Source organism: Manis pentadactyla, chromosome 3, assembly GCF_030020395.1.
Source record: "Manis pentadactyla isolate mManPen7 chromosome 3, mManPen7.hap1, whole genome shotgun sequence".
Taxonomy (NCBI): Eukaryota; Metazoa; Chordata; class Mammalia; order Pholidota; family Manidae; genus Manis; species Manis pentadactyla.
In genome coordinates, this window is record NC_080021.1 from 32972534 (window position 1) to 32997647 (window position 25114).

Consider the following 25114-nt stretch of genomic DNA (forward strand, 5'->3'; position numbering starts at 1 on the left):
TAATCTAAGCCACAGTCATCTTTCACCTAAATGACTGTAATAGTCTCCTAATTTTTGTTTTGTTCTTGCTGTGAAAAATGTATTTTCTAAACAGCATCCCTACTGGACTTAAAAGAAAAAAATCAGACCACAAAAGTCTTTGCTTACAGCTCTCAAATGACTCCCTCTAGTAGTTAAAATATATTCTGAACACTTTACCATGGTTTATAGGACTTTACTCAATCTGGCTCCCTTCTACACCCTTTACCTCATTTACAATTCTCTCTCTTCACTAGTCCTTTGCCATTCTCACCTACTTCCTATTTTCCAACATGCCAAACTCCTATCTGCCTTGGATCTGGCATTTGTCCAACTGATCCCTTTTCCTGGAATGTTCCTCTCCAGATCTTTAAGTGGCTGTCTTTTTGTCATTCATATCTCAGTTTTAATTAACTACTATCCATACATATAGAGGCCTTTTTGGCTATCAAATAAAAAGTAGCCCTTAGTCAATGCCTGTTATACCATTATGACATAACTATTTGATTTTTTTCTCATGTACTTATTTTCTGTACTTCTAAATATTATGTAAGTTCCTTGAGAATATGGGTTTTATCATTTTATTGGAACATCCAATCTAGAAAAACACCTGGTATATGTAAATGTTTATGAAGTGAATGAACTAGATACTCAAAATATAACGGTTCTTGTTAGTGATTATTAGGATAATATTTCATGGTAGTATACCTATGAACTGTACTGTTTGGTTATGGTTAGGACTTTTTTTTTATAGTTGATGTTTTCCTAAAAATTACAAACTTAATGAATGTGGGGACCGGACCATGCTGACCAGTTCACTTTCTATCTCCCAACCCATTACCACAGTATATGTTGTATGTATTTGTGGAATATATATGCAAATTAATCTGTTCTAAATTGTTGATGTCCAATATTTTACTGGATTTTTTGAGGGGGTGGAAGCCCAAGGAAGGGTCTTTTAAAGACTTACAATGGATATTAATGGTTACAACTAATGGAGGGAATAAATATTTTCTAGTCATTTCAAGTAAGTACTCGTGTAACTAGCTGCTACTGTCTATCAAGCAATATACAATATGAGGTTAAAAGAAGTGATTTTCAGAAATTTAGAGGTGGAAACTAGAATAATTTCTATTTAGATTTAGAAGGTACTTATGATTCTAATTTTTCAAACGTTTTTTACTGCAACCCATATTAAGGAATATGTTTTCACACAGTATGGGTACATATGTTTAAAAGTGCAACAAAATATACAAACTAGCCTTACACTGTGTCTTGTGTTCTATATTTTCTATTCAAATTGAATCAATCCCATTTTATTTTATAAAAATACTAATTGTGACCCACTAATGGAATAGTGACACATATTTTGAAAAACACTAAATGGACTTGGACATATTTCCTAATCTGAGGCCCTGAAGTGAATAATTTGCTCAAGTTCTTGCTACTAGTAGGTAACAAAAATGGGAAATTCATATGTGTGAGATGAGTTGTTTAGATTATAGATGAACAATGAAATACTTAAAAGAAAAGTATATTTTGGAGAAATGTTGTCGTCAATAGTACTCTCTAAAACAGAGAATGTGACTGTTTATATAACATTTTAGATGTCTAATAAAACTTGCCTTCTTCAGGCATCCTAAGAAAATACTAGTTATATCAGTGACAAAACTTCTATATTCTTCTTTCACATTGTATAATATAATTATGAATGTAAATAAAAAGATAACTTCTATAGATAAAATCATAACCCTGAGAATATAAATATCTATCATACTACAAAGTATAAATCCACCCTTAAAAAGTGTTAAAGTTCTACCTCTCACCCTCTCCTTTGAAAAGTAGAGTTTTCATTCCTATGTGTTAAAAATATTTAGTCATTTCTCTGAACACTGCTTAGTATTGGTGTCAAATATCAAGCAAATATCCAAGCAGTCAAGAATTAGATTATGCCATGTCAGACACTATGGGAAGCACTATCTCATTTAATGATCTCAAGAGCACAGTAGAAACCACATAAATGTGGTCTATGATAATAGCTTTTTCTAAATGTGAAGCTATCTTATGATTTTCATTTTTTCCATACAAGATCATATTTGAATAGTTAGACTGATAATACATCGGAATGAACTAGACATCAGAAAGGAATACCTTTGAATAAGCCCACATTTTCTTTGAGATCAGATAAGCTTTGATTATTCATCATGCCACATTAGCCCACAAAGCACTTTAGAGTGCTTGCTTCTCTTTTATAGTAATGGTTTACTTAATTCAATTAATATCTTAAGACATTATGAAAGACTAAAGCAACTTCTTAAATTTAATAAACCTTATGGTATTTATAAAAGGGACATTATTTAACAGGACAAAGCATAATGCCATCTTAATTGATTTTGCAATAGTCAACATCATCATCAAATCATTTATTTAGAATCTACTATCTGCTTTGTTTTGTTTTAATCATAGTGAATTAAAATATCCCACATTACATAGCACAGTTTATAACCTCTATTTTCTCAGACAGTTATCCATCTAAGTAAATTGGTCCCACTGCAATTCTCATTTAAAATGTACCATAGCTTTTGAATCACATTATTGCTTCTAATTAATGAATCATAACCATAATCCCTTTGTATTTAAGGGAAAATACTACTTACTTCATCTTCATTCCATGTCAGCAGATTTTCACTCTTGACACTCACATTTGGAACGAAGTTTTCCTTAGAGTTTTATTTACCAAAAGCCAAAATAACATGTTGTTTAGGAACCTTCTGAACATTGTTTTTTATTACACATTTATAAGATATGTAATTTTATGTATTCCCCCAAAACACAGGAGACTATGCCCCCTGTACTGGCATAACCATAGCATTTAGGCACTGACAGTTTTTCCAAGTTTGCTGTCATTTGCAATATATGTGTTTAAAATGTGCTGGCAGTTCATTTCACATTCAGTTATATTATTTTATAAAGCAAAAGAGTGTCTCGGAAACACTTCCAGTGAGGTCACTTTGGTCCTTTCACGGTAGAATTCACAAACTGATAATTACCTCTCTGTGCTGTAGTTTTGACAGTGAAAAGGAAAGTACATCGAGAACAAGTACACCCAGAATTTCTCCCACATGGGCAATAAATTAGAACTGTTTCTTTTCAAAATTTATAGTTATACTTAAGAGTCCACTATTTCAAATGATATTTAATTTCCCCAAAGTGCATATTCTGTTCTGATACACACATACATCTGTGCATATGTAACAGTCCTTGTACAAAAATGTATTTTCATAAACATCCCTTTTGGGTACCAAACATGTGGGAGTCTCTACATACTGGACTATTACTGAGCCCATCAGACTTCACTTTCTACATTAGAATGTAACTGAATTCTTTACATGAAAAATGTTCAAAAAAGTATTCACACAGGAGCCAAGATGGCAGCGTGAATAGGGCAGCAGAAATCTCCTCCCAAAACCATATATATTTTTGAAAATACAACAAATACAACTATTCCTAAAAGAGAGACCAAAAGATACAGTACAACAGCCAGGCTACATCTACGTCTGCGAGAACTCAGCACCTCACAAAGGGGGTAAAATGCAAGCCACGGCCCAGCGGGACCAAAGTGCCCCCCCAACCCCAGCACCCTGGTGGTGGGAGAAGAGTCAGAGCAGGGAGGGAGTGGAAGCCCAGGATTGCTAAATACCCAGCCCTAGTCATCCGTACCGGGAGTGCAGACACACGTTGCTTGGTGTGCTGGATATTAGGAAGTGGAAGAGTAAAATCTGCAAGCGGGTCCCCACAGCTGTCACCCCTGGGACAAAACAAAAGTGAATGCGTTTTGAAAGTCTTAAAGGGACAGGGGCTCCATAACTGGATGGAAGCGTCCCAGCACACTCAGCCCAGCAACTGGGAATCCTGGGGAAATTGAGGTGCTCCAGCCCCCTGGGAGGCAGTGCAGCTCTGAAGCCCCTCACTGCGATAAACAGCCTCCCATCCATTCCCTCTCCAGCTCAGCCCCGCCATAGAAGGGGAGCAGCCTGAGAGTGGCCGCACCCACAGCAACTGCCCAGAGCCTCCTCTGAAGCTGCCTGGGCCAGACTCAGAAGCCCTGCCGGCACGCACAGACAAAGGAAGCCGGACCAGGGTACCAAGGGTTGCCATTGTCGCAGGAGTTCACACCTGGCATGCCTGCGCCTCCCTGCAGGGCTCTGGGCTGCCACGACAGCTGCCCCACCCGCAGTGACCTAGGAAATAAAACTGGAAGCTGCTCGCCATGTACCAGATGTTGATCTCCCAGCTGACACACGTGGCAACTGCCTACAACTACCTCTAGAGCCATGAAAAGGCAGAAGAATCTGATCCATTCTAGAATCATCTAGACAACCACTGAGAGGGAGCCTGGGGAGATAGATTTAACCAATCTTCCTGAAAAAGAATTCAAAATAAAGGTCATAAACATACTGATGGACCTGCAGAGAAATATGCAAGAGGTAAAGGATCAAGTTAGGAGGGAGAATACAGAAATAAAACAATCTCTGGAAGGACTTAAGAGCAGACTGGATGAGGTGCAAGAAGCCCTTAATGGAATAAAAATCAGAGAACAGGGATACAGAGAAGCTGAGGCAGAGAGAGATAAAATGATATCCAGGAATGAAAGAATACTAAGACAACTGTGTGACCAATCCAAATGGAAAAATATTTGCATTATAGGGATACCAGAAGAAGAAGAAGAGAGAAAAAGGGATAGACAGTGTCTTTGAAGAAATAATTGCTGAAAACTTCCACAAACTGGGGGAGGAAATAGTCTCACAGACCATGGAAGCCCACGGAAGTATGAACACAAGGGACCCAAGGAGGGCAACAACAAGACACATAATAATTAAAATGGCAATGATCAAGGAAAAGGATAGAGTATTAAAGGCAGCCAGAGAGAAAGAGAGAAAAGGTCACCTACAAAGGAAAAAGCCATCAGGCTATTATCAGACTTCTCAACAGAAACCTTACAGGCCAGAAGAGAATGGCATGATATATTTAATGCAATGAAACAGAAGGGCCTTGAACCAAGAATATTGTATCCAGCATGATTATCATTTAAATATGAAGGATGCATTAAACAATTCCCAGACAAGCAAAAGTTGAGGGAATTTGCCTCCCACAAACCACCTCTGCAGGGTATTTTAAAGGGACTGCTCTAGATGGAAGCACTCCTAAGGCTAAAGAGACGTCAACAGAGAAAATAAAATCACAGCAAAGAAAACAGACCAACCAAATACTAACTAAAGGCAAAAAATAAAATCAACTACTCACAAAAGCAGTCAAAGGAAACACAAAAGAGCACAGAATAAAACACCTAACATATAAAGAATGGAGGAAGAGGAATAAGAAGGGAGAGAAATAAAGAATCATCAGATGGTGTTTATAATGGCTTAAAAAGTGATTTAAGTTAGACAGTTAGATAGGAAAAAAGCTACACTTGAACCTTTGGTAACAATGAATCTAAAACCTGCAATAGCAGTAAGTACATATCTTTCAATAATCACCCTAAATGTAAATGGACTGAATGCACCAATCAAAAGACACAGAGTAATAGAATGGATAAAAGAGCAAGACCCATCTATACGCTGCTTACAAGAGACTCACCTCAAACCCAAAGACATACATAGACTAAAAGTCAAGGGATGGAAAAAGATATTTCATGCAAACAATAGGGAGAAAAAGGCAGGTGTTGCAGTACTAGAATCACACAAAATAGACCTCAAGACAAAGAAAGTCACAAGAGATAAAGAAGGACATTACATAATGATAAAGGGGTGAGTCCAACAAGAGGATATAACCATTATAAATATACATGCACCCAACACAGGACCACCAACATATGTGAAACAAATATTAACAGAATTAAAGGAGGAAATAGAATGCAATGCATTCATTTTAGGAGACTTCAACACACCACTCACTCCAAAGGACAGATCCACCAGACAGAAAATAAGGACACAGAGGTACTCAACAACACACTAGAACAGATGGACCTAATAGACATCCACAGAACTCTACACCCAAAAGCAGCAGGATACACATTCTTCTCAAGTGCACATGGAACATTTTCCAGAATACACCACATACTAGGCCACAAAAAGAGCCTTAGTAAATTCAAAAAGATTGAAAGTCTACCAACCAACTTTTCAGACCATAAAGGCATAAAACTAGAAATAAATTGTACAAAGAAAGCAAAAAGGCTCACAAACACATGAAACACATGGAGGATTAACAACATGCTCCTAATAATCAATGGATCAATGACCAAATTAAAATAGAGATCAAGCAACATATGGAGACAAATGACAACAACACTACAAAGCCCCAACCTCTGTGGGACACAGAGAAAGCAGTTCTAAGAGGAAAGTATATAGCAATCCAGGCATATTTAAAGAAGGAAGAACAGTCGCAAATGAATAGCCAAAAGTCACAATTATTGAAATTGGAAAAACAAGAACAAATGAGGCCCAAACTCAGCAGAAGGAGGGACATAATAAAGATCAGAGAAGAAATAAATAAAATTGAGAAGAATAAAACAATAGAAAAAAATCAATGAAACCAAGAGCTGGTTCTTTGAGAAAATAAACAAAATAGATAAACCCCTAGCCAGAGTTATTAAGAGAAAAAGAGAATCTACACACATCAACAAATTCAGAAACAAGAAAGGAAAAGTCACAATGGACCCCACAGAAATACAAAGAATCATTAGAGAATACTATGAGAAGCGATATGCTAACAAGCTGGAAAACTTAGAAGAAATGGACAACTTCCTAGAAAAATACAACCTTCCAAGACTGACCAAGGAAGAAACAGAAAATCAAAACAGACCAATCATCAGCAACAAAATTGAAGCAGTAATCAAAAAACTACCCAAGAGCAAAATCCCAGGGCCAGATGAATTTACTGTGGAATTTCATCAGACATACAGAAAAGACATAATACCGATTCTCCTTAAAGTTTTCCAAAAAATAGAAGTGGAGGGAATAATTTCAGACTCATTCTATGAAGCCAGCATCACCCTAATACCCAAACCAGGCAAAGACCCCACCAAAAAAGAAACTTACAGACCAATATCCCTGATGAATGTAGATGCAAAAATAATCAAAAAAAATTAGCAAACTGAATTCAAAAGTACATCAAGAGGATCATACACCATACACCATAACCAAATGGGATTCATCTCAGTAATTCAAGGATGATACAACATTCGAAAATCCATCAACATCATCCACCACATCAACAGAAAGAAGGACAAAAACCACATGATGATCTCCATAGACACTGAAAAAGCATTTGACAAAATTCAACATCCATTAATGATAAAAACTCTCAACAAAATGGGTATACAGGCAAGTACCTCAATATAATAAAGGCCATATATGACAAACCCACAGCCAAACATCACACTTAACAGCGAGAAGCTGAAAGCTTTTCCAGTAAGACCGGGAACAAGACAGGGATGCCCACTCTCCCCACTGTTATTCACCATAGTGCTGGAGGTCCTAGCCATGGCAATCAGACAAAACAAAGAAATACAAGGAATCTAGATTGGTAAAGAAGAAGTCAAACTGTCACTATTGCAGCTGACATGATTTTGTACATTAAAAAAAACCCTAAAGACTCCACTCCAAAACTACTAGAACTAATATCTGAATTCAGCAACGTTGCAGGATACAAAATTAATACACAGAAATCTGTTGCTTTCTTATACACTAACAATGAACTAGCAGAAAGAGAAATCAGGAAAACAATTCCATTCACAATTGCATCAAAAAGAATAAAATACCTAGGAATAAACCTAACCAAGGAAGTCAAAGACCTATACCCTGAAAACTACAAGTCACTCTTAAGAGAAATTAAAGGGGACACTAACAAATGGAAACTCATCCCATGCTCGTGGCTAGGAAGAATTAATATTGTCAAAATGGCCATCCTGCCCAAAGCAATATACAGATTTGATGCAATCCCTATCAAATTACCAACAACATTCTTCAATGATCTGGAACAAATAGTTCAAAAATTCATATGGAAACACTAAAGACCCCAAATAGCCAAAGCAATCCTGAGAGGGAAGAATAAAGTGGGGGAGATCTCGCTCCCCAACTTCAAGCTCTACTACAAAGCCACAGTAATCAAGACAATTTGGTACAGGCACAAGAACAGAGCCACAGACCAGTGGAACAGAATAGAGACTCCAGACATTAACCCAAACATATGGTCAATTAATATACGATAAAGGAGCCATGGACGTACAATGGGGAAATGACAGCCTCTTCAACAGCTGGTGTTGGCAAAACTGGACAGCTACATGTAAGAGAATGAAACTGGATCATTGTCTAACCCCATACACAAAAGTAAATTCGAAATGGATCAAAGACCTGAATGTAAGTCATGAAACCATAAAACTCTTAGAAAAAAACATAGGCAAAAATTTCTTGGACATAAACATGAGCGACTTCTTCATGAACATATCTCTCCGGGCAAGGGAAACAAAAGCAAAAATGAATAGGTGGGACTATATTAAGCTGAAAAGCTTCTGTACAGCATAGGACACTATCAATAAAACAAAAAGGCATCCTACAGTATGGGAGAATGTATTTGTAAGTGACATATCTGACAAGGGGTTAACATCCAAATATATGAAGAACTCACATGCCTCAACACCCAAAAAGCAAATAACCTGATTAAAAAATGGGCAGAGGAGCTGAACAGATGGTTCTGCAAAGAAGAAATTCAGATGGCCAATAGACACATGAAAAGATCCTTCATATCACTAATCATCAGGGGAATGCAAATTAAAACCACAATGGGATATCACCTCACACCAGTAAGGATCACCACCAGCCAAAAGACAAACAACAACAAATGTTGGCAAGGTTGTGGAGAAAGGGGAACCCTCCTACACTGCTGGTGGGAATGTAGATTAGTTCAACATTGTGGAAAGCAGTATGGAGGTTCCTCAAAATGCTCAAAATAGAAATACCATTTGACCCAGGAATTCCACTTCTAGGAATTCCCATAAGAATACAGCAGCCCAGTTTGAAAAAGACATATGCATCCCTATGTTTATTGCAGCACTATTTACAATAGCCAAGAAATGGAAGCAACCTAAGTGTCCATCAGTAGATGCATGGGTGAAGAAGATGTGGTACATATACACAATGGAATATTACTCAGCCATAAGTAGAAAACAAATCCTACCATTTGCAACAACATGGATGGAGATAGAGGGTATTATGCTCAGTGGAATAAGCCAGGCAGAGAAAGACAGGTACCAAATGATTTCACTCATATTTGGAGTATAAGAACAAAGAAAAAATTGAAGGAACAAAACAGCAGCAGAATCATAGCACCCAAGAATGGATTAACAGTTACCAAAGGGAAAGAGACTGGGTAGAATGGGTGGGAAGGGAGAGTTAAGGGGGTTGGTAGAAAGGGGCCATTATGATTAGCATGTATAATGGGGGTGCATGGGGAGGGCTGTGCAACACAGAGAAGTCAAGTAGTGATTCTATAGCATCTTACACGCTGATGGACAGTGACTGTAATGGGGTTTGTGGGGGGTACTTGTTGATGGGGGGAGTCTAGTAAACATAATGTTCCTCATGTGATTGTAGATTAATGATACCAAAATTTTTTTTTAAAGTACTCACAATAAACAAATTGCATTATGTATAAACTGATGCAAAAATATACAGAATCTTAACACACATTGTTTTGTAATTACATGTTATTCCATTACTGATGTAATTTTCATTTTTCAACCGCCCCCTTCTTTGGTGGTTTGGTAGCATTGCGCTAACCACAAATGGCTAATTTATTTGTTCAGACCTATAGTTCTGAGGTATCTTACCCTTCCTGCCAGGACACAAGTTCATTTACTTTACTGCTCTTTTTCCTTTTATGGTGATGCTGACTACTTTTGGCTAATTGGCTTAAAGGCCAATAGCCACATTGGGCATAAAGTGACCATCTCATCTTTCAGGTCATAAATCATATGCTATTTTACACATAGAAGGACTTTTTAGTCAACCCCATGTATTTTTGGGGGGAAAAAGACTGGTTCCCTTGTAAAATGTGTGTAAGAAAACTGTACCTCCAAGTCCATTGCACCAACCTTATCCATTATACGATTCCTGAAGAAACAGTACAATATCTAATATTTTTTAACTATGTAATGTAATTTATTGAAATTGTGCTTAAAATTCTTTATCTTGAAACTGTGAGGCAAGGAGCAATATAGGTGTGATTCAAAAGTTGCCACCTCACTAGAAATTATTTTAGAATCATAATATATTAACTTTCTTCTGCCATTATGTTTCTATTACAGATTTCTTTTGCATCTTTTAATAATGGGCTTGAACATTTGTCCTGTAGGGGGGTGGCAGATGCAGAGACAGACAGAGGAGAGTGATTTCAGTTGATCGAATTTTTCTAACAGCAAGATTATGGAATATTAAACATAACCTCAGTCTAGTCATAAGAAAACATCAGATAAACCCAAATTGAGAGCGATTCTATGAAAATAACTGATGGGTACTCATCAGAGAGTGGCAGTGGCATTATATATTGCTCTTCAAAGCTTTTAGACAAATGCTTAGTCTTAAACATACATTGACAGATTCTATTGTCATATATATGGTAGAATTAAGGTTATTATAGACTTAGAGTTATGAAAGAATTCCCAAAGTAATTTGTCTTAATTAAAAATTGTACATACCTTGTCATAGAGGAAATAGAGAGCTCCTTTACATCCTAAGTATAGCAATGGATTCTTTTCCAACATGTACATTGCTCTTTTCTATAGAACTTGCTGGGTTTTAATCCCAGGTAGCTATGTAAATAAAGTACTTTGAGCAAGTTATTCTAACTTCATTGAACCCTAGTTTCCTCCTTATGTCAAATAAGCGTGATGCTGCCTGCTGATTATAACAAGGATTACATGAAATTCCTCACACAGAGTCTAGCATATATCATGATACTCTTTATAGATTATTCTTTTAATTCTTAAAAAAAAACAATTTACAGATGAGAAAACATTTAGGGGACATTAAATAACTTCCCCAAACACACTATGATATACTCTTTCATATAGTAGGTTATTGATAAACATTTTTAGTTGTATCATTTCAGGCTTCTAGGAAACAGACATTGAGATGGAGTTAGGAATGCAAGAAGTTTATTAGGGGGCACTCCATGTGAAAGATGAAAGAGAAAGGAAGCAAGCAAGATTGGGTAGGAAAAGCTTTCAGACCACAATGCATATCTGATTCCTGTGAAAGAAAAGATAATAGGAAGAATAATTGAACAGGAAAAGCTTCACACCATCATTTAGATCTGACAAAGTATCAGCCAACTTAGAAAAGGTCCTGAGCAAAGATTATCCTTTAAAGGAGTCCTATATTGGGCAGAAATGGACAAATCCCAGAACATGTTCAGCCATTGGCTGGGAACTGCTGGAAAAGCATGGCCTCAGCTCAGAAGCTGAGATAAATCCTGACATCCTTTGATAGCTAGAGGCTGCCAGCACTACTTGCATCTGAATATCAAGTTTTTCTTGAAGGGAGATTCTAACAGGGTACCTCAATGGCTGCCACAGTAACCATTATTATTCTTCCATTCTGGGTGTAATCTTCTATTTTTGATGAGAGGTAGGGGTATATATTCTTCTGAAATACTAGATAGACTGAGAAACTATTTACATTATAGATCAGAAGCTCTTTAACATAGCTATTTGACATATGGAAAGTATATTTCAACTCCACAGAATGTCTTTTTCTAGTATATGACTAATAGCTCAGTAGTGGTTACCTTGTGTTGAAGAAAAGACATGGCAGAATACATGTAGCCCATAGAGGCTTTAAAATTTGCTTGCTTTTTAGGAGACACAAATCAAGAACTCATTCTTTTCTTGGGAATTAATGCTACTACCATTGATAAATTACCTATGTGGGAATTCATATAAAAAGTATAAAAATCATATGAAGAATCATATCTGACTTGATTGTTTATAGTTCATGATTCGTGGTCAAAACAGAAACAGTTTCTTTCTGTGATACGGGTGCCCTTGCATTGTTCCCTATATAAGAACTTGTTCGTTATGCTTCAGAAGATTGGAGACTGTTGAGAGTTGGACTTGATTAATGATTGTGCATAGAGTCCCCTATATAGAATTTTATTGTTGTTAACAACCATTTGATCAATAAATATAAGAGGTACCCTCTCAGCACCACTCTTGCGCTGTTATGCCTTGAGTCCCCTGGCTGGTCCTTTCAGGTCTTCGATAACTCATCACGTCTCCTCCCTTATCTGCGGGTCAGAAGCAGGGAGGGTCCGACATACCTAGAACTTCGTATTTATTTATTTTTTATAATATGAAATAATAAACATCAGATTCCAGATATATCCAAGCAACCTAAAATTTGTAAGTATCTTTTCAAGAATAATAGTGTAGCTCTGAAAAATGGCAGCGTTTCTAAAATTCTAGAATTTGGTATCTCTATGAAGTACTAGAAAATTCCAAAGACATTGTACTCAGAATGCCCCTTGATAATTCACTGGATATCTGCCATACTATCATTGATAATTGCTTGTTAATAAACTTAAGCAAGGCCAAATTTTATCAATACTTTCTCCCCCAAACAGATAATTGATTACAGTTCTGAAATATCAATAGTGCATAAATTCAAAGACCCTCACTGTCAACCTGCTCGTCTCCATTCTTAATGCCAAGGCAACACTAGTTAGCACAGATGCCCATCTAGAAAGGACATTGCAAGTGCTCCATATTCTGAGCTGCCAGAAGGTGGATATAATGAAATCGGTATCTAATAGAAGGAGGCAGAGTGCTTCCCAGATTCACATAAATAGCAAAGTTATTGAAAAATTATACCAGTTTAAGAAATAATTAGAACAACAGAAGAGGAGTGAGGTACAGTGAAAACTGGCAGTTATTTTCAGGGAACAGTTACATAAGACAGAGTAGTTATGAATCTCAGTACAAAAATTCGTGTGTGCAAAAACAAACTTTGCATTTTTATAACACTCAGTTTGTATTTTAGGTATCATTATTAGAGGAAGAAAAAGTCTAATCTCAGGCAGGTTGGAATTTGTCCTGCACTGCTACTTCCTCCTTTTGAATCATGTGCAAGTGACTTTCAATATGGTCCCTGATGATTTTTACTTCCTGGTTAGTTCACCCTCTGTAGTCCCTCCCACACTGAATATAGATGACCTGTTATATCAGTAGGATATTTCAGAAATGATGGCATTTGACTTTGGGGGCTAAGGCATGAGAAAGACATTGTAGCTTCTGCCTTGCTCTCTCTTAGATCACTCAAGAAGGCAGTTGCCATGTCATGAAGACAACTTTTCAAAGAGGTCCATATGATGAGGAACTGAGTCCTGTGACTCGTCAGTCATGTAAGTGGCACATTTTAGGATTAGTCACATAGCCCCAATCAAGACTGCAGACCCAGCTGACATCTTGACGGCAAACTCATGATGCACCTTGAGTCAGAACAGCCCAGCTAAGCTATTCAAAATTCCTGATCCACAGAAACTATGTAAGATAACAAATATTTATTACTGCTTTAAGCCACCAATTTTTTGAGTAAAGTGTTATACCACAGTAGATAACTAATATACCAACAAATCAGAAGGATTTAGACATGGGCTTTATTACTTAACAGTGTCCCAGAGGCTTCTCTATCCCAAGCACTAATCCTTTAGTTTGGGGAGGGTAGGTGATTCTGGGTAAATGGCTATTTATCAATGAGAACAGAGTACTTTGGTAATTTACCAACTAATATATATCAGTTATCAACCAATTATTTATTTAGTCACACATAGTCTCAAGTCATTGGGAAGCCCACCTGGACCTCCGATTCGCAGTGCAGTCTTTGTTTCTCTCCACAAGCGCTTTCTGGTCATGTGGCTCTCCTAACTACTTTTGGATCACACGAAAATTTGAGTTCCCTGTTACGCACACCCTCCAAACTTTTTTTACTGGGTGCTTCTACCTCCTTGACACTTTGTCTGGACATAGGGCTTCTTTTTCTGTGTGCCACTAAATTCTGCTTTTCTCAGCTTCTCTTAGTCTCTTCTCCCTCTCTACCACTCCTGCCTCCATTCCTCAGTCCTCTGAGAGCAATATTTCAGTCTAGGGGAAGTTCCCCCACATCCACCCTAGACATTGTCTTACGTGAAATTTTTCCACCTATGTGTATCCTCTTTGCTGGGTTTTGAAAACCAAAATCAGAGAGAGGTGGTCCTTGACTTCTCGGTTTCTTCTCCCCTGACACTCTCCCTCTGAGGCCAATGACTCAGGGTCTGGAGGAGGATAAGACAAGATTCACTCTCACAACAACAAACAAAAACAGAAAGAGGTAGAGTAAGAGAATACCACTTACCTCAGAAATGCTTTCAACTACTCTCTCTCTAGAGAAATTAATATCTTCCCACTAAAAAACTGTTGTATTGACTGGGACATGATTACTTCATCAAAGTTCCACAGGTTCAAATTATATCTATTTGTTCTAATTTCATGATGTTAAAGGTGGAGGAGACCAAAATAAGGTTGTTTGCCAACTTTTTGTTTTGCTAAGTGAAGACATTAATTGTAACTACTATTTAGCTACAACATCATTTCATCTTAAAATTGCTATTTAACACCAGAGGAGTTGCAAGGATTCACTAAGAACAGTCTCTGAAAAGGAGTAAATTTAAATTCTTTGCCAGAGACCAGTGAAAACTTCTACCTGAATTTGTACCACATGGCAGACACATTTGAGAACTGTTGATAACTTCTTAAATCCCTTTCTACTCTTAGATAAGTAAGTTAAGGCAATTTGAAAGGGTAATTCACCTATTTTTCATGTGACAGCTTCTAGATTTTTTTTTAAAGAAACACTCCCAAGTAGCTAAAACTTGTTTGCTATTCTATATTATCTATGTTTTTAAAGAAAGAAAAATCACCAAGTATCTTGGCACATAATTCTCAGCTAAGACTCATTATCCTCTTCAAGATTTTTTACTCTTTTCCAGCAAATCTCTGAAGGAGTGAACATATTAGAAAGAACTACTCTAATTTTGTTTATTTTTAAAACATGTTTGGGGAAGAGTTGCTCCAGTCTGATCTCAGAAGAAAAATAAAATTATAGTTGAAGTATCTCATGATGCAAAACATCTCTGGCAAATTTATTTTGGATATAGTTCTTATCTCACAAATTCAGCAAAATTCACTTTGGTTAAAATTTTATGCTAAAGCAAAGTAAATGTATTATTAGTGTTTCATTTCACAAATCACAAAATTTCCTGATCTCATTGATAAAACAGTGTATATATAAAAAGCATTTCCATTGAACTGAGCAGTAGGTGCTGTTATTGCTGCAAATAAATGTGTTAATCAACAAATGGCAAAAAAGACAAAGAAAATGCAGAAGTAATGTTTCTATTTTAAATGTCACTTATTTTGAGAACCCATGGGAAAAATTACAGCAGCCTTGGGAAAGCAGAGCTATTAAAATTAGGAGATGGAAAAGATGAAATCAATGATGATGTAATCTAGACCATTAATGACACAGGAGACTCCCTTAAAGATCCCGCCTGCATGCTGGGTCTGTTGTATTCTTCAGGATGAGAGATTTCTGAATCTGACTTGTGCATTCACACATCTTTACTTTCTCATTTTTATTTTACTTTATACTGTAATTTCCTTCCTGTCCTTGGGAAGTAAAAGAAAGAAAGAAGGAAAAAAGAAGGAGGCTTAATATTCTAGTTTTAGTCCATTTTTCTTGCACTAGTAATACAGAAAGCAAAAGTATGTTCTTTACTGTTATAAAACAATTTCACAGGTAAATTTTTAGCTAAATTCCAGCCTCAATAAATAGTAGATCAAACAATATCCATATACAGGGATAAGAACTAGAAATCTCCTGAATTACAGATCTCTGTACACTGTAAAGTCTCAAGAGGAATTGTGCTTCTTTTTTACATAGTGTTTTTTACCTCACCAGAATTCTTTGAAGATAAGAGTCTCATACATTTAACTCTGGCTTGAAATACCAAACGTGTATAATAAAACTTATGAAAATAAGCTATTTTAATGTATTGGTTGCTCTAATTATGATGCTACCTAATATACTAATTTGAGGAATATTTAATTTAGAAGCCAGAAGTGTTTTTGCGATTATTATCATTAATCTAGCCTAATTCAATATGAGTATAGAGCTTAAGAGGTGAGATTTACACTATATATTTTAAAAATATAAACTAGTCTTGCAGGTTTTCATTTAGTTCATGAATAGATATTAATACCTTTAACCATTAATTCTGAACAAAAATGTTCCCATTCTAAAAATGCTAGGAAATGAATAACAAAATAAAATGATGTTATCAATTTTTGAGAAGTGTTAATGATAACAGTTAAATATTTCCAAACTATCAGGAGCTAAATTTGGTTTATCACTAATGAAAATAGTTATAACTGGCAGCCTAGTATCAATGAGTAGATACTTTAGTGTCAACACAGACAAGATTATCAACCTGAGCTGCATGCTAAGCACAACTAACTAAAAAGCAAAAGTTCAACTGGAGTACACTGGTCTGATTTTCAGAGTTCTCCAAAGTTTCAGATTACAGTCACTTAAGAGCAGTTACATGAAGTTGACTTAAATGGGCAATTTTTTTTTAATTAGAAAAGAAATAAGTTTTTAATTTCAGGAAGAAAAAGTACACAATAAAGTTTTATAAAAACTCTTTTTGCTGAAAGACTCAGGCAACCACACTTCAGAAATACATCTTTGAATTACCAGTGGACAAACCTATGAGGAGACAATTGTTTTTGAAGAAACTGTCACTAAAAAATGACACACAAAATTGTAGGCATGCAAATAATGTTAGGAATAAATATATGACACAATATAAGGACATGCTATTTCTCATGGTTATTGCCCAAAAACTCTATTGAATTGCTGCTAATATACTGAAACACTTATACTCCTTTGGATTCCTGTGGATAAAGTGAAGGTTCCTGTGGCCAGGATTCTCACCTGGCCCTGGTTGACTAGCTCACTACACACTTGAGGGCAATACATTGTTATTGACTCTATATAAAGAGCTGTGCCCGGTTCCCTGGGTGACACGGTGGCACAGCTGCAATGCTGCCGGAGAGCAGAGATGAGACTGGAGTGGTGGTAGTGCCAGGGACAGAGACTGAGACTGCTGCCAGGTACAGAAAGACACAGAGGCAGACTGGCCTGCTGCATGCAGACTCGCTCTGAGTGGACGGGATTCTAGTGATTGACCTGCCACCATGGGGATAAAGTTGGGCACAACCCTTTCACCCCAAGAACGTTTCATTGTCATTGTTTGGTCTCATTGAATCCTATGGTCTCATAGTGAACTTGCCTGGGGCTGAAACCCATTAGCAGGACAAATCCTAAAACTTTAACTTGACTTCTAGATTTACCAATAATTTATAATGTAACCTGTGTGAGTCCTTATCTAGTTTGATAAAATAATACCTACATCAGAAGGTTATTAAGAAGATCAAATGTGAAAATGGATGTGAAAGCATAACACAATATCAGACACATGAATAAAATAAATATTAGGTGGTTAAAAGTGATCACTGTAATGAAGTCATCATTTCATGGACTAGTTCTATTTTCTTTTCCATTAATCATTCGCTCTGGTACGGGATGATCTAGCAAACTGTGTAATATTTCCTTGGTGACAGTTAAATAGAAGCCTGATATATATTTGAAAAATACTATCTTGGAGGAAGCAAAGATAATTTCTACTTGTTACATTTTTATCCACACTTTACTAATCTTTCTGTAAATTTATAAAATCTGCAGGTTGTTATCTTGATTTTGCAGCCAGATATACAGGAAGCCCAGATGATTTATTAAGTTTAAAAAATAAGCAACTACCTACTCAAAATTAACTTGTCTATGAAGATGTGGAATGCAATGAGATTATAATCACACCTGTCTTACATCTCTTCCCCCCTATAACCTAAAAATGAATCTCTTTAATGATAAAAAACACTGCTAATAAACCCTAACATATTTTTTTCCTCTCTTCTCTTTGCAATTTCTTCTTAATATCCTTAAGAAAGAAACCAAGATAAGAGTTCATTTAACATAATTTTAATTTAGTTTTAGTTTTTTTCAGCTTTAGAAGGAAATGAAACTAATGATCAAGAAGTGAACATGTGGAATATTTTTATAGGGGCTATCATAATGCTAATTCAAATAGTGTGTGTTTTTTTAGAATCTAATGCGTTTCTTCCAACCCTCACTCATCATCCTAACCCTGTTCCTTATTTCTTACCTACATAGGATATAAAATAGATGGAGATGTAAGAATTGGTTTCACATAGTTGAAAATATAGATGTAATTTTTAATCATTTAATAATAAACAAAGCAACAATAGCATGAACAATAACTTCTGGAAAGCTTTTACTGTTGCATAGAGTCTATTTCCATACCACTAACAGCCATAATGAAAATCTTCAAGTAATAAAACTCACATCACCAGGGAATCATATTGGCATAAAATACTGGTCAATTGTGGGAATGTCTCTAGGAGGAAAAATAGGACTAAGAAGTGTTTTATAAATCTCCTGATTTAGAATTCTAGTCATACATGTGAAAAAAGTTATTCAATAACAAGAGAGGCACACACTCTTACACTTTTCACATTTCACCACTTCATTTGGGATACCTGTCACTCCAATTTAGTGAGTATCTACTTGGAAGAAACTGAGCTAGGGATGGAAAGAAACCTTTTGAGTCCTTATCAAGAGAGTTGAAAAGGTAAAACAACTGTTATTAATTATATGCCCATTTGTCAGTCTCCTCTGCACAATCCCTGCTGAATACACATCAGGTCACAAGACAGCTCCCCTCCCATCCACCCATCCCCCACACATCCCACAGCTGAATAGATCATTTGTAGGCACCTGACTCAAGCTGAGTCAATCAGATTAGCCTTCCATGAATTTGGAATTGGGACATAGAAATTCTAGCCAGCAACTTTGGGACATTTAGGGAGATCACACAAAGCTGAAGTCAGAATGGCCATGTTTGGGCTTCTATAAGTGAAACACAGACATCTGCCCCACAAAAAAAAAAAAAGAACGTAGTCATTCAGACACATAGAAAGATGAAAAAATGAGTCTCTGTGGCCCTAGAGGAAGAACAGAGAGAATAAAGTCAATACCCTTGGATCTGGAAGACATTGTTTCCTCATTCTAGCCTCTCGTAAAACGTGCCATGGGGTTTTTTAAATAGTGTTTTATCCTTTAAATAAATTCCCCATCATTATTTGGCTAGTTTGAGTGAGTCTCTGTTGTTTACAACCAATGACTAAGAAAGTGAGTTGTCCCCTAGGCTAACTTTGAAAACAAAGTTTTGCAGAAATATATTGGTATAGAATTACTGCTAGAATGTAGAATAGTGACTTAATAGAATGCTGTGTATGACAATTTGGATCTTTACTTTTTGCTTTTAGAAAGTTAGTATATATTTTGTGTAAAGATGCCAAACAAAAGCATAAATATCATAAATCAAGGAATTAACATAATGTGAAAAATAAGAGTAACATCATTTGACCTTACGAAAAAACTTACAAAAAGGGTCCAGGATTATATTCAGTGTTATTTTATAATATTTTAAAATTTACATGTATATGAAATATATCAGTCTTGACAGTTTCCAGTCTCTCTTACTCTTTCTTAAATCTTGGTTGTTTGTTTTGCACTAATTCCAATTAGATTTTTATTTTTTATTTTTATTTATTTATTTATTATTATTTTTTTACTTGGAATTTCACTGCTCCTTGAAAATCTACGTTTTAGCCTGTGTTATTGTACTTTTATGTTTGTTTATATTACAGTGACTCTTTGGTTTTAAAGTGCTTTATATCTATGTTAGATTGAAATATTGTATACATCTATGTCTTTAACATACATCTATATAAAACTTCTGGAAGGTGTCCTTTACTGAAAATTGAACATTTTTATATATCCTGCTTTTTTAGTTTGACAAATAAATACTGTTAACTTATATAACTAATATGTTTCATCACCCAGTGAAAGTGTACCTTTTATATGTTCTTTTTTATGAATCTTCAGCATGTTTGGACACTGGGGTATGGCTCTATATATACTTTCTGGAAGGAAAAGAATAGTTAACAGTTCTGGCATTTAAAGCTGTCATTGCTTATTCAGAGACCTCTGTTTTGAAGTCAAATATTCCTAATTTTAAATTAAGAACTTTTTTTTTGTATTTTTTTGAGAGAGCATCTCTCATATTTATTGATCAAATGGTTGTTAACAAAAATAAAATTATGTATAGGGGACTCAATGCACAATCATTAATCAACCCCAAGCCTAATTCTCAACAGTCTCCAATCTTCTGAAGCATAACGAACAAGTTCTTACATGGTGAACAAATTCTTACATAGTGAATAAGTTCTTACATGGTGAACAGTGCAAGGGCAGTCATCACAGAAACTTTCGGTTTTGATCACGCATTATGAACGATAAACAATCAGGTCAAATATGAATATTTGTTTGATTTTTATACTTGATTTATATGTGAATCCCACATTTCTCCCTTTTTTTTTTTTTAATGAAATGCTGAAGTGGTAGGTAGATGCAAGATAAAGGTAGAAAACAAAATTTAGTGCTGTAAGAGGGCAAATGTAGATGATCAAGGCTGTGCCTATAGACTAAGTATTAATCCAAGCTAGACAAGGGCAACAAAACATCCACGGATGCAGAAGATTTCTCTCACCTCTGTTGATCCCCAATTTCTCACCTGATGGCCCCCCTGCGACTGTGCCTGTCTTAGGTTGTTCCTCCCTTGAGGAATCTTACCCGTCTCTGGCTAACCAGTCATCTTCTGGGGCCATACAGGGAAATGTAAAGTTGGTAAGTGAGAGAGAAGCAATTTTGTTTGAAAAGGTTAGCTTTTTACTTCTTTGCAGGCTTATGCCCTGTGGTTTCTATGCCCAGCATTTGTCCTGAGGTATCTTTACCACTTGGAAGAATAATGATACTCTGTAATTTCGATATGAGGCACAAATTCTACTTAAGGGTTGTAATTAGGAAGGAAGAAGAAAAGCTATAGAAGTAGCAGATGGAAGAAAACATGGGAAGATTATTTCTTTGACATATCTTCTTGTAGAGTAACATAAGCATGTATAGGTTTTAACTACTAATTAAATTGCATACACACATTAACATAATAGGAATACAGCTACATAACCAAAGCAGACCTACAATTACCAGTCATATCCAGTGAAACCAAGAAAACCACTTAGGCACCCTAGGCATTTGTGAAAACTTATCAATGATATGATGGATATTGTCTAACTGAATTTGAACAGTTTGAGAAAAATCAGACAAATTAAAAGAACACATTCCTGGGAACTGTTCACATCCCATATGTTCTTTTAACAGTAGATAGTGTATAGTCGCATGATTTTGGAGCACTGCAACTTGCACTTCTCCTAATTCTTGGTTGAGTTCCGACAGTATAGATCCAGTCAAATTTGTTCCTTTACTGTATGCGCAGGCCAGCTTAGATATCTCCTTCATTCCAATGGCAAGTCCAGGAACTGGTGGGATGACTGCAGCTACAACTGCAGCAGTGCCAGGATCTTTGTTGAAGTTTTTTGATGATCATCTTCTGGTATGACTCTTCCAAAGAATGTTGATGTTGGAAGTTCTTCATATTGTATCTTAATTTGTTTTCTGGGTAGCCAAATTAGGCTTTGATCCTCTGTATAAACACAAACAAACCCTTTGCCCACACTTTGATATGCCCTTTATACCATTGTGAAGAACTTAGTGGAGATCACCACACAGGAACTCCTTTTTTTTTTAAGAGAAAGAAATATTATCAGAAAAATGTATTTCCATAGCTGATCATCTGACACCCTTTAAATGATCAAAATTAAGGATATTTAAAGCATGCATTAATCATTGATTTACAGTCAGTTTTATCCTAACAGGGAGTAATCCCCCTTTACTTTCTTTTTTTTCTTTTCTTGTTATAATTAATCTACAATTACATGAAGAATATTATGTTTACTAGGCTCTCCCCTATACCAGGTCCCCCCAACAAACCCCTTTACAGTCACTGTCCATCAGCATAGCAAAATGTTGTAGAATCACTACTTGTCTTCTCTGTGTTGTACAGCCCTCCCCTTTCTCCTCCCCATTATGCATGCTAATCATAATACCCCCTTTCTTCTTCCCCCCCTTCTCCCACCCTACCCACCCATCCTCCCCAGTCCCTTTCCCTTTGGTACCTGTTAGTCCATTCTTCGGTTCTGTGTTTCTGCTGCTGTTTTGTTCCTTCAGTTTTTCCTTTGTTCTTATACTCCACAGATGAGTGAAATCATCTGGTATTTCTCTTTCTCCGCTTAGCTTATTTCACTGAGCATAATACTCTCTAGCTCCATCCATGTTGTTGCAAATGGTAGGATTTGTTTTCTTCTTATGACTGAGTAATATTCCATTGTGTATATGTACCACATCTTCTTTATCCACTCATCTACTGATGGACACTTAGGTTGCTTCCATTTCTTGGCTATTGTAAATAGTGCTGCGATAAACATAGGGTGCATCTGTCTTTTTCAGACGTGAGTGCTGCATTCTTAGGGTAAATTCCTAGGAGTGCAATTCCTGGGTCAAATGGTAAGTCTGTTTTGAGCATTTTGATGTACCTCCATACTGCTTTCCACAATGGTTGAACTAATTTACATTCCCACCAGCAGTGTAGGAGGGTTCCCCTTTCTCCACAGCCTCGCCAACATTTGTTGTTGTTTGTCTTTTGGATGGTAGCCATCCATACTGATGTGAGGTGATACCTCATTGTGGTTTTAATTTGCATTTCTCTGATAATTAGAGATGTGGAGCATCTTTTCATGTGTCTGTTGGCCATCTGTATTTCTTTTTTGGAGAACTGTCTGTTCAGTTCCTGTGCCCATTTTTTTAATTGAATTATTTGTTTTCTGTTTGTTGAGGTGGGTGAGCTCTTTATATATTTTGGACGTCAAGCCTTTATCGGATCTGTCATTTACAAATATATTCTCCCATACTGTAGGGTACCTTTTTGTTCTATTGATGGTGTCTTTTGCTGTACAGAAACTTTTCAGCTTAAAATAACCCCACTTGTTCATTTTTGCTGTTGTTTTTCCTTGCCCGCGGAGATATGTTCAAGAAGAGGTCACTCATGTTTATGTCTAAGAGGTTTTTGCCTATGTTTTTTTCTAAGAGTTTTATGGTTTCATGACTTACATTCAGCTCTTTGATCCATTTTGAATTTACTTTTGTGTATGGGGTTAGACGATGGTCCAGTTTCATTCTCCTACATGTAGCTATCCAGTTTTGCCAGCACCATCTGTTGAAGAGACTGTAATTTTGCCATTGTACGTCCATGGCTCCTTTATCAAATATTAATTGACCATATATGTTTGGGTTAATGTCTGGAGTCTCTATTCTGTTCCACTGGTCTGTGGCTCTGTTCTTGTGCCTGTACCAAATTGTCTTGATTACTGTGGCTTTGTAGTAGAGCTTGAAGTTGGGGAGCGAGATCTCCCCCACTTTATTCTTCTTTCTCAGGATTGCTTTGGCTATTCGGGGTCTTTAGTGTTTCCATATGAATTTTTGAACTATTTGTTCCAGTTCGTTGAAGAATGTTGCTGGTAATTTGATAGGGATTGCATCAAATCTGTATATTGCTTTGGGCAGGATGGCCATTTTGACGATATTAATTCTTCCTAGCCACGAGCATGGGATGAATTTCCATTTGTTAGTGTCCCCTTTAATTTCTCTTAAGAGTGACTTGTAGTTTTCAGGGTATAGGTCTTTGACTTCCTTGGTTAGGTTTATTCCTAGGTATTTTATTCTTTTTGATGCAGTTGTGAATGAAGTTGTTTTCCTGATTTCTCTTTCTATTGGTTCATTGTTAGTATATAGGAAAGCCACAGATTTCTGTGTGTTAATTTTGTATCCTGCAACTTTGCTGTGTTCCGATATCAGTTCTAGTAGTTTTGGAGTGGATTCCTTGTATTTCTTTGTTTTGTCTGATTGCCGTGGCTAGGACCTCCAGTACTATGTTAAATAACAGTGGGGAGAGTGGGCATCCCTGTCTTGTTCCTGATCTCAGAGGAAATGCTTTCAGATTCTCGCTGTTCAGTATAATGTTGGCTGTGGGTTTATCATATATGGCCTTTATTATGTTGAGATACTTGCCCTCTATACCCATTTTGCTGAGAGTTTTTATCATGAATGGATGTTGAATTTTGTCAAATGCTTTTTCAGCATCTATGGAGATGATTATGTGGTTTTTATCCTTCTTTTTGTTTATGTGGTGGATGATGTTGATGGATTTTCGAATGTTGTACCATCCTTGCATCCCTGGGATGAATCACACTTGGTCATGGTGTATGATCCTTTTGATGTATTTTTAAATTCGGTTTGCTAATATTTTATTGAGTATTTTTGCATCAACATTCATCAGGGATATTGGTCTGTAATTTTCTTTTTTGGTGGGGTCTTTGCCTGGTATTGGTATTAGGGTGATGTTGGCTTCATAGAATAAGTTTTTGAGTATTCCCTCCTCTTGTGTTTTTTGGAAAACTTTAAGGAGAATGGGTATTATGTCTTCTCTGTGTGTCTGATAAAATTCCGAGGTACATCCGTCCGGCCTGGGGGTTTTGTTCTTGGATATTTTTTTGATTACCATTTCAATTTCTTTGCTCGTAATTGGTTTAACTTTTGTGTTTCTTCCTTGATCCGTCTTGGAAGATTGTATTTTTCTAGGAAGTTGTCCATTTCTTCTAGGTTTTCCAGCTTGTTGGCATTTAGGTTTTCATAGTAGTCTTTAATAATTCTTTGTATTTATGTGGAGTCTTTCATGATTTTTCTATTCTCATTTCTGATTCTGTTGATTTGTGTTGATTCTCTTTTTCTCTTAATAAGTTTTGCTAGAGGCTTATCTATTTTGTTTATTTTCACAAAGAAGCAGCTCTTGGTTT